Raw genomic sequence first — 12277 nt, forward strand, 5'->3', positions numbered from 1 at the left:
ACTGATTCTGTGAGAGGCAACCAAAGGCCTTTGGAAACAAAAAATTATAGACCAGTTTAACAATCCATTTAGCAGTAGAGTGAGTAGTTTAATTGCATGTGAATTCTCCAATTCAAATGTAAATTAACATATAGATAGCATATTTTAGAGACACAGATGCAAGTGATTTACTTGTTCTTTTCTGTTTGTATCATAGTTAAATATAACACAAGTTTAACAAAATAAAGGATGTCCCTGGCTAAGAAACTAAATGTTGATGAATCCAAAATTCCTGCAAATGAATGTATCTAGTAAAAATAAAATCCAAATACATGAAAAAAAATAAAGCAACTGAAACCTACCAATAATTTGCCTCAGAAATATCAGAAACATCATAAAATAAGCTTGGAATCATTGGTTTCCCATCTGCCAGTCAGAAGCACAGGCAGATCTGGAAGCTGTATGAGTTGTTGATGGAACTTGACACGATCTCAAAGTTTCAGAGTTATGTCCGATAAAATAAAGCTAGGAGAATTACAGAGCAGTTTTAGGAGTGATCTTCCACTAGCAATGAAACTAAATAACTAAGTGTCTGCAGCTACCTCAATTTCTTTAGAGCTCATGGATACACTGTATGAAAACTGGCTCCTATAAACAATTCTTCCTTTTTTTTTTTTTTTTATTTCTTTGCTCTGAAAATATTTGAAGACATTAAGACATACATCAACTTATGTAATAAAATAATTTGTAAGGAAACATCAAAAAATATAGGTTATTTTAGCATACTTAGTATTGAAACATATTGGGTGGGGGTTTTTTAACTTTTGGACAGAATACTTAGGTGGCAATTTGAATAAGTTGGATATTGAACATTTTATAAAAGGCAAAAAGGATGGTAAAGCTGATTAACTTTTAAAATGTGACTGAATATGGAGCACCATTCAAAATAAAATTATTTATTTTACTTACCCTGTAAAGTAATTATCATCACAAATGGGTGTCATCTTTACTAGCACAGTAAAGAAGATGATTTTTAAATAGTTCTTTTTTTCCGTGTTCTTCTTGCATTTATTTTGAATGACAACTTTGGTAACATGCTTTGTCTGCAACCCCTTTTCCTAATCAACTAGTGATGCCCAGGCACATCTTGATTCTCATTCCATCATTTAAATCTTGAAATGTGCCATCACACATTTACATAGGTAGAAATCTGCCAATTCATGACTGCATCCATAGTAATTCCAAAAGCTGAGCCCTGTTGGTCTGAGTTTAATGAAATTAAATTTATTTGGCCACATAAATTCTCCCCACCTGCCTCGCTCTCTTTTCTGTATCTGTGCTGCATGAGTACCCAGCTTTGATTTCAGTGCTAGCAGAAATCAGCTTGAAGTATATTAAGTTTCAGATAGATTTATAGGAGGTACATTACAGCAAGTATGGAGTACTACAAACTAAACACATCTTGATAATCAACTGTCTAAGCTACAGCAAAATCCCAGTTTCTTCTTGACCTGGGTAAAATCAACTGAAATGTAGTTACAAACAATACTTTTGAGGTTTAGCATAAGCTCTGATTCAGAACAGAGTCTAGTTTAGATGGTGATTTACCATCTGTTTCAGAGTCACCTCTTCTCTAGGTATACCTGAAATTCATTTTGGTGGTGAACAGCCTGGGAGCAGGCTGCTGCTTCGGACAGGCACAAAGAAGTAATGCTCTTCCAATCCAGAAAGAGTATCCAGCAACTTTGAACTTTGGTGAAGAATTTCTGTACCTGTTTCTTTATATTTTTTTTCTGCACTGCAGGAAGAAATGAAAGTAACCTCCCCCAAAAGATTTTGCTGCTGAGTTTGCAACAGTTTATGAATCTCTCCTCTCAGACCCTTTCTCACAAAATCTTTGTAGTTCTGCGTTTCTTACACTGGCCATGGGGCATGGATGAGAAGGACCAAAGTAATTTCACCAGCTGTTTCATAATACAAACAGATAAATGCTCATAGAAGGTAACCTCTCATAGTGAAATCTTTATTGATAAAAGCAACAGAACGTGAGCCCCAGGCCTTATTATTCAATGGTTGGGTGCATAAGGAGCATGTATTTGCTCTATAATAAACGTGTTACTCTTGCAAATATATCTTAAATGAAAAAAGCTGCTTAAAAACACAAAGAAGAAAACATGTCAGAAAAGGACTGCGATCAACCTTATTTTTATTACTTCAGTGAAAAACAAAGAGCATATCATTAAGCTCATTATACTCTCAAGTCACATATTCAGGCACAGACACGGAGATGATAAATTTTTCACCTCAGATGAGCAACTATGCCCTCCCAACAGATAAAGAGCCAAGTTTTGGACAACAGCCCAAGCTTCTGTTGAATGAGTGAAACAAAGTCTGCTCACTCATTTTTAAAAAAAGGATCCTCTCTTGTAGCAAATAGAGAAACTAACCAAGGATGATGTTTAAGCTGGGACAACCTTCTCAGGATTAGCATTTATTGAGGTTTTCATTATTTTAGCAGAAAAGAATAAGCACAAATATTAACTGTAAAAGAACATTGCACAAAATCTTTCTTAATGAGATGTGTTCTTGTTTCTGTTCTGTAAAGTGTTTTTAATCTTCAAAGTTGACTATCTGGCATATTTCATAATAGCAATTTATTTAAATTGGCCACACAAGTACATACAATACACTGTTATTTGCAGAACTGTCTGTTTTTGCAAATTGCTGCTATTGCATTTAGGATTGATTTATAGACATAGGGAGACTGCCAAAATAGATTTTGTACTACTCTGCTGATTTCAGAGCTACTCAAGTTTAACTGGAGCATTCATAAACAGAAACGAATTATGTAGATAGAAAATTTTACTTCTTTTAGAAAAGAAAAAGCTTACAAACTCAAAATTTTTTTGTATTTGAAAAGGTATTTGTGAAGGAATAAAATTTTATGCTGAACAAAAAAATTACAGGACAAGAAAATCAGGAATATGACACAAGTAACAAAGGCCAACAAATAATCTTAAGTGCAAAATACTGTATCATTTACTTCACAATATGCAAGTTGAACAGTCTTGCATGTTACTAATGGAGCAATTGATATATGTGAAAAGAGCTCACTTTCAGGACAGGCGTGAAACACATTTCAAGATAAGAAAATAAGCCTTAGAGAGCTATTGCTTGTTTCTATTATTTGTCACCAGACTTCTCACTGTGAAAATTCCCATTCATACTTTAAAAAGGAAAATATTCTGAATGCAGGCAGTGCAATTTGATTTCTTTTTTTCAAGACTTAAATTCAATTTTCTTTTGTATCCTCCTCTTCAAGAGTAGGTTGGCAAGCCAGTTTTTGTTCAAATGCATTCAAATCTCTCTGCTGTTTTATCCCTCTGGTGAGCTTGTGCAAGCATGTCAGAAAGTGGCTGTGAATTTCCCAATAAACAGAGTTTGGGAATAGTCAGGAAACAATTCAGTTAGAGCATTTTTCTACCTGCAATAGCAAAGGCACAGTGCGTATAGGCTGAGCTCAGGCTAGGTGAAGAGTACAACTAACAGGATCTGGCTGCTACTAACAGCATCTACTGGAGCCCCATTAATGTCACTGAGTTTTGAAATTACTTCAGTAAAGGTAATTCTAACACCTCAGCAAAAAAGAGTAGTTTGCAGCCTGTATCTCTTGAAGCTGTTAATGTTGCTTTAAAGCTGTTACAAATTATGCAAGTTGAACTGTGTTTCACCTGTATGATAGCGCAGTAATAACACCCTCCTTATCTGCTGCACGATGGTTTGTTTAATATGCAGTTAGGCAGAACCAGCTTTTGAAGCCCATAATGTCAACAGAGGCACACTCCTCTCTCACAAGGAAGTGAATGAATAAATGGAAAATTCAATTTCACTTGTTACTAAAATACCAATTAACTGTTATTGCTTGTTTTGTTTTTAAAGACTTATAGGTGGGGAGGGGGAAATAAAAAGTTTTAAATATCTTCCACAGGGCTGAGAGTTTATCAGTGAACTTTCTTAGAGATAGCTGCTTAGTCACTGTCACATGGAACCATCAGGGCTGGTAGAGACAATTTCAAGCACTTTCCATCCAGGACTAGTGGCAACAGGTGTGAGATTCTGCATGGCTCCCATTGCTTCAAAACACTGCACATGAGATGAGAGTGGTCTTCAGGAAAGAAAACACTTTTACTTTCAAAAAAACCTACTGGAGTGGCAGTAGTTTTCCAGGCAAAAATGAGTGACTTGGTAGAATGCAAATAAAGCAGTCAAGACACCTCATGGAAGTATATAAATTAATGCATTTACCTCTTTTGTGGCCAATTGTTCTCCATATTGAATGTCTGGAAAACTATTTTCATGACATCAGGTAGCATCTAAAAAAAAAAAAAATGAAAGTTAGCAGGTAATTGAATGTATTTTCAGAATAAAAAGAAAGATAAACAACTTTTAGTAGATGCTTTGGAATTATCCATACATATAGAAAAATTGAAAGCTGGCTTGGAGGAATTTTTAGATTTTCTCTGATTTTTATACATAATTATAAGACAATTAAAATTACAGGTGTTTTGCAAGGTGCTACAGAGACCTTCTTTCACTACCCAGTTGTCAGCAAAACACAAATAACTGTATAAAGCACTGAACTGAATTTTCAGAATATTTTCTCATCTCTCTTCCACAGTAGAAATGAAAAGTTGGCAGAACTCTTCAGCTGTGATAAAACTGAATGACCCCAGCACCAGTAAAATGATTCTTTGGTCAGTAAGGGTTATCCTAGTATTTTCTGAATCCGTATGCAAAAGTAGGTCCTTGAATTCTTGCTTAGAAAGGGGGAACTTAGAAGAAATATTTTTATCATCTGTTTCTGCTTTATTGTTGACCCAAGTTAGACCATTGGAAAAGGCTGAATACTAAGGAAAGAGTTCTCCCTCATTTCGCATACAGAACATAAAGGGAAGAATAGATTTTGAGCATCTTGAAAGTAAAGAGGTTTGAAAAGATAGGGAAAATTCCAGCAGTCTACATAACTGCATCTGTAAACTGTGGTTTTGCCTTCAGCAGACTTTTGCAACAGCAAGTGTGATTCTTTATACATTAAGAGTCATACATTCACCAAAAATTTAAAATAATACATATAAAAAGCTTTGAATTTTTAATTTCATTTTTCCCTACAATATATTAATGACCACTCAGCAGCATCAAATAGAAAAATTACATAGAAGCATTACCATCATGGTACATTAGATAAGCAAGTTATTACAACAGAAAATATGAACTTTTTCTTTCCCAGCTACATCTTGCCCCAAATCCTTGCCTTAAACATGACTACAGTCTAAGAAGGTCCCTAAACTTATCTGTTTTGGACCAGTGATACTTGAATGCTAGAATAGAGTGAAGACACTTTCATTATATAGAGTCACTACAGTTCTTTTTATTTTCGTCTAGTCTAAACCAAATAACTGTTATGAATATGTTCACATTTTATATGCCACTTTATTATAAAGGATCAAAATGGACCCTCAATGTCTTTAGAAAGTCTGTAGATTAATACTAACTGTAGTGGGGTTTAAATCATCTTTATGAATAAGGACATTATCTAATATGTGTAGGGTTAATTGGAGTTCATATTCAATAAGTAAAAGAACAGTCAGGTACTTATAAGGTCTTAACTAATGAGCAAATCTACTTTAAAAATGCAACTTTCAAAGCTCATGAGTTTATGAGATTTTAATTAAAGTGATCTGCTCTTAATTTAACGCATACCCTAGAATTCAGCAGATTTGAGGATGTGGGGTGGATTTTTTAATTTTTCACTATTATTCTAAGACTATTTGCATTGTAGTACTAAATCTGCTTCACAGGGACAGTGTTTTTAAGAGAAACAGATCTAGATTTATCTAGTTGCTCAAGGCATGGGCTCAATTTTCCCTCTTCTGCTGTGCCTGTAATAAAATTCCAGAATAGAAACATTTTTAGAGCACTATGCTTGGTTGAAGCTTGATTATTTGAAAATTCTTTTAAAAATTAAGAAACAAGGGAAGGATCGCCTTTTAATGAAAAAATAGGATTTATGTTTTAGGTGAGTCAAAACTCCTTTTTGTATACTGAGCAAAATAATTAGAACTCAAAATTTTCAACTTGACTAGAGTTTAAAGAATGTTGGCTATATAAGTATTGCAAAGGGAATTTCTGGGTGCCTACCTTAATCAGAGTCCATCTCAATAGAAGAGTGTAACTTTAATTAAAAAAAAAGGTATTACCTTCTCTTTAAGCTGTGTTCCCACTCTCATGTTTATTATTTCAGCTTTTCCTCATGTTAAAGATTTGTCATGTGTAAAAATGTGTAAACATGCCCTTGAGGGTATCATATATGGCAAGAATTTCCTATGAACATAGGGATAATGACCCAGAGGATATGTGCAAAAACACTCCAGCAAAACAGAGGTTGTGATAAAATGCCTATCACAATTCAAAGTGCCTTAAAGTACCCTCTTATTTTACTTGAGATTATATATCCAGATGATAATGGTTTCCTACTTTGCCTAGTGTATCATTGGACCCCTTTTGTATATTCTTCTGCAGTCTAAGCATTTCACCCTCAGACTGTTTCTCCTTGAATTCTGTTTAAATTTTCCCTTTACCCTCAACCAGTTACTCCTTAAGTAAAAATCATGACATAAGTTCCCAAAAAGTTAATAATTTCCTCCTAAAATCCAGAGTCTACTCACTGGAAAAATGACACACTGTTTTGGAATTCAAGACTCCTGATCACATCTTTGGTCCATGAGGTTCTACAACTTCAGTATAGTAATGACCAAGATGCTGCAGAAGACAGGAAAGAAGGAAAATAGCATGTATTTGTTTTCTCTTTTTGTTTTTGATAGAGTTGATTTTCGTAGCAATGTCACTCCCTCTAGATGTAGATATTTGTGGTAGATTGAAATTCTTGGAAAAGCAACCTGTCATGCCATTCTTTTTGATGCTCTTTTTCTCTGAAATGTAAATAAAATGAGTTTCATAAAGAGTATACCAATGATTTTTTTTCTCCATGGCAAAATCCCAGGAACTAACTATCATACTCAGAGCTGTGACAATATGTCGCATTTGGAACACCAATGTTAAAGGAAAGAATAAGTATAGGCAAAGGTATTTGCCTTAATCAAAACTATTTGCCTTAATCACTCCCCATGGGTTTATGCTAAGTAGTCTCCTATGTCACTCTAGGGACAATGGGATCAAAAACCAACATAGATTTGGATCCAATGAACAACTATGCAAAAGACATATCACCTCAGACACCTTAGATGTCCCTTCAAAGTCCCTACCAATACATTATTTCAGAGATCTTTCTAGTCTTACTTTCTGTATCTTTCTGAACACATTCTTCTTTATTAAAATCTGTAAGAAATTATCATAATTCACTTTCACAATATGCAGTAATCTTGGTCAAGAGATTTGTGGCACATGAATGTATTTCAATTTCTTCTAGGTTTAGAGCTGGAGGGAAGGGGAAAAGGCTTCTAATTTAATATTGCTGAGTGGCCCTCAGCAATACCAGCAAAGGAAAAAACTCATCAGTAGCAACAGGAAATTACATTTTAAAAGTCTTTCTTTTTTTCAAGCAGACAACTGAGCCTCAAGTGGTGATCCTTAATACCCTCTGTCTAGGCAGCAATTCTCTGTTACTCACATAGGCATTTTTAGAAGGTAGCAACCTGGCGTTAAAACTCCTGTGCAAATATCCCAGGAGCAACCAAATTTCTCTCACTTGTTCAGCTCACCAGCTCCACTGCATATACAGGTTCATTAGCTATGAAGAGATTAATCATTGATTACCAAAAAAGATCAATCTATTCTTGATCATACAGAAACAATGGACTTGGTTTGTAGAGAGACTGAATCAGTAACTGTACAAATATATACTTTTCTGGCTAATTCAGGATGCATTACTCAGCAGCTACTTCTTGTATTAGAAATTTGAAATTTTTCAATATTTAACATCTCTTGAAAATCTCTAAGTGAGAAAAAAAATGAAGTATGGGGAATGTCACACAATTCACTATAATTGGTACCTTTATCCTTGTGACTAACAGGTATCTTTTATAAGAGCTATAACTATTTTTTTACTGTATCATTAAAGTTTCAAACAAAAGAAGTTCAGAGAATACTAACATTAGAAAGAGGTATAGGAAAATACCTGGGTTTTAATTCATTTTATGTCCCATCAGTTCTTCAATTTACACATCCACTGTTGGAGTGTGGTCCAGAAATGTTTCAATGAATTTGTAATGCTGGTGGTTTTCTGTGACACACGGTGAGTTCTTTAATCCTATCTCTAAATTAACCTTGTTTGAATGGTGTGATTAATCAATTGACACCATTATCCTTAAGACAAATACTTCAGGCAAACTTCCACTAACATTTCTCTTTTCATTAATACCTAATTCAGAATAATTGTTTTCACATCTTCTCATTATTAGTCAGGCTTTATCTCCATTCATATCTGACAAGAGGACAGGAAGACCAGAGGTAGGACAAGTATTGACATATCCTCCAAGAGTGCAACAGATTAATTATCTTTTTTTTTTTTAATATAACTGCACTGTTTTTCTTCTTCATTTGTAACACTATAATGGGAGGCCACTGAACTTACCAAAATAGTCTTAAATCTTCTTATTATAAGTTTTCATGAGTTTAAAATTCATAAGTATACGAGTTTAGGTTACTGTCTATCTATACAATAATTTTGTTCCTCATGTTCAATTTCAGCTGCTGTTATAGAAGTCAATCTGTACAACTACCAGGGCTCCTCCAGTACATTTAAATACCAATTAGAGATTATCACATCTTCTGTAAATTTTTTTATGTGTAGAACTTCTTTAGTGTCATCAGCTTTAGTAAATACATTAGCCACTGCGTTCTCTAACTACCAGACTGCTGCTTGACAATATAGTCATTGTCTATGGCATCTGGTTGTGTATCTAAATGAAAATAAAGCAGAAAACCTACATTAACATTATTTTTTTTTCTGCACAGTTCTTTTTATTTTGTTTTGTTCCCTGTCCTCCAGTTCAGACAATGCTACTGACCTGAAAGATTCAAAAGACAAGGGTAGAGTGGGATTAGAAGAAATACGCTAAAATATGGAAATCAACATCATAAATTAGTGTATGTTATCCTGGATATAAAAGATTGAGGGTGATGAGTGACTACTACTAATCCATTTTTAAATGCATATCAGAATGGCAAAATACAAAGGTCACAGGGAGATATCTACACATGCTATGGAGATAACAAAAAGGGAGACATCATTAACTTTTATTGTCATCATGGTTGGGCTTCACGAACAAAGATTTGGGAAGGGCTCTACCCACGTTTGTTGCAAGCGTGTTGGTGGTTAAAAAGGCTGATACGAGACAGGCATGTCCGGTTGCAAAAGGCACAGCAGAAAGACTCCTTAGATGGTATATTCGGCAAGGCACGATTCTTTCTGCGTTGTCTTTTCTCCTCAAGAATGATCCTGCGTGCTTCCTCAAAAGCATCAGCAGCGTTGTAGATGGTGTGTCTCCAGACCTCCCGATTGGAGGCCAGAGTAGACCAGTTATGGTGATCAATATGGCCAAGGTTGAGATGTTGTTTCAGGGAGTCCTTGTATCTTCTCTTCGGGGCTCCTCTCTTGTGGCAACCCGTGGCAAGTTCACCATAAAGCAAGATCTTAGGGAGGCAGTGGTCCTTCATCCTGGAGACGTGCCCTGCCCAACTCAGTTGTGTTCTCAGCAACATGGCCTCAATGCCTGTGACTGCTGCTTGTTGAAGAACAGATGTATTGGTCACATAATCTGACCAGTGGATATTTAGGATTGAATGGAGGCAGCGTTGATGGAAACATTCTAAGAGACGCAGGTGGTGGTGGTAGATGACCCATGAAACTTTTATTTTAAATACATAATAAATAATAGTGCTAGTTCAAGTTCAATCACTGTATACTTGCAAATACTGCTGTTTGTTCTATATGCTTATATTCCTTAAAATTTCAATGTAATGCAATATATATCTAGCGGCAAATACCCACACATTAACTTGTTAGTCAGTAATCTATTTATACCTTCAATAAGCACTCTGAGACATCACCTCTGACAGCAACTGTAAATCATTTTATGCTAATATTGGTTTACACAGTTGTGCTGTATTTAACTCAGCATATAATAACTTTCCAAACATATACACAGTATTTTTTCTTCAAGTCATTCATAACATACCAGACATGGGTACCTGGGACCTATGCACAGAAAGATTCAAGGTGTAGAAATAAATTTTTAAAGGTGTTCCAGGTTTTCAAGATTAAATGACCTGGCTTGAACTAAATAAAAGTGATATCAATCATAAAAAATCTCCTATCTCCATGAATAATATCAACAAGTACAATTTTGTTTCCTATTCCTTAGCTAGAGTATATACTTTATGACAAGATATCATATTTTTCAGTTTTGTCTCTGAGGTTTCTTGGGTCGTATTGCTATCTGGAATAAAATCACAGAATCATAGAATGGTTTGGTTTGAAAAGGACATCAAAGATCATGTCATTCCAACTTCCTTGCCATGGGCAGAAACATCTTCCACTAGAGTAGGTTTCTCAAAGCCCCATCTAACCTGGCCTTGAAAACTCCCACGATCCACTTCTCTAGGCAACATGTTCCAGTATCTCACCACCCTCACAGTAAAGAATTTCCTTCTAATATCAAATATAAATCTGCCTTCTTTTAGTTTAAAGCCATTCCCCCTTTTTCTATCACTGCATGAACTTGCAAGTAGTCCCTCTCCAGCTTTCTTGTATGTTCCCTTTAGGTGCTGGAAGGTGCTCTAAGATCCCCCCAGAGCCTTCTCTTCTCCAGGTTAAACAAACCCCCCTCTCTCAGTCTGTCTTCTTAGGAGACATGCTCCTTGTGGCCTCCTCTGGACTCACTCTAACAGGTCCAAGTCCTTCTTTTGTTTGGGGGGCCCAGAACCAGACACAATACTCCATGTGGGATCTCACCAGAGAGGAGTAGAGGTGGAGAATCCCCTCCCTTGACCAGCTGCCCTCACTGCTTTTGATGCAGCCCAGGGTACAGTTGGCTTTCTGGGCTGTGAGCACACACTGCCAGGTCATCTTGAGCTTCTTGTCCACCAACAGCCCCACCAAGGGGGAGTTTTTCTCCTCAGGGCTCCCCTCAATCCATTCTCTGCCCAGTCTGTATTTTTGTTTGACAACTTACTTGACTCCAATGCAACCATGCTAACTAACCACCCTGACAGATTAATGATTTCTTTTTAAATTTGTTTTGTCAGATGTCTTTTATTTCTTTTTTTTACTAACTTTTAAGGAAAAATTAGTAGGTATAATCGTCCTTTCAATAAGTAGTGTAGGTTTGATCTTCTCATCTTATTTTCATACATAAACATCTCATTCTATTTCTCACCCATTCCTGGTGAAGTATAGCAATCTTCAGTTCCCAAAGACTTTCTAAATTCCCAATATACAAAAAACCCCAAACCAAACAAAAACCCACCCTACTATTTCAGCTTTTCTAGAAACAAATGCTGTTAATTTACTTGATCGATACTTTAAGGATTATGATATATCCAAGTATAAGTTGCTTTTGTTTTCTTGGGGAACCTCTAATGAATCTTTGGCCTAATGCATATAGCAAACGGGAGGTAAAGCACACTGGAAGGGTTTGATGAAACTTTACAGGAAACATTACATGACACATGAATATGAAATGGATGAGAAAGAAGTAATATTTCTATGCCTCAGATGATTATGCAGCTTACGAGATTTCAAAACTCAGAACCTTCTCTTACTGATAAGGTATTTTTAACTCTTTTATTTTTTTTATTTATTTTTTTTTTGTGAACTAGACATTGTATACAGTAAAAATTAGGTATTTGTAAGTCAACTTCCTTTTAGTTGGGAGCTGGATCTTTTGATTATTTTTCCACCTTTCTCAGTATTTGGATATGTTGACCATCTGCAATGTAAATCTTACTCAGAAGATCTCAATCTATGGGAAGTTATCTAAATGAGATGTAAAAAAATGAACCTTTTATTAGGTGAAGTTAACTGTGCTAAACAGGAGTTCTATAACTGACATCAACCGTGTGATTTTGACTGTGAAGCCTACTCCACACTTCAGTAAATCAGCTATACATTTCTTCTTGTTAACTCATCCTGAAAAGTTCCTTTACATGAAGAGCTGCATTGATTTACAGCACTTTGAAAAGGACCAGAGGTGGTAGCAGATTCAAGCAACAGGGACAG

Source organism: Pipra filicauda, unplaced genomic scaffold (genome assembly GCF_003945595.2).
Source record: "Pipra filicauda isolate LSUMZ 115617 unplaced genomic scaffold, ASM394559v2 scaffold280_size1006739_pilon, whole genome shotgun sequence".
Taxonomy (NCBI): Eukaryota; Metazoa; Chordata; class Aves; order Passeriformes; family Pipridae; genus Pipra; species Pipra filicauda.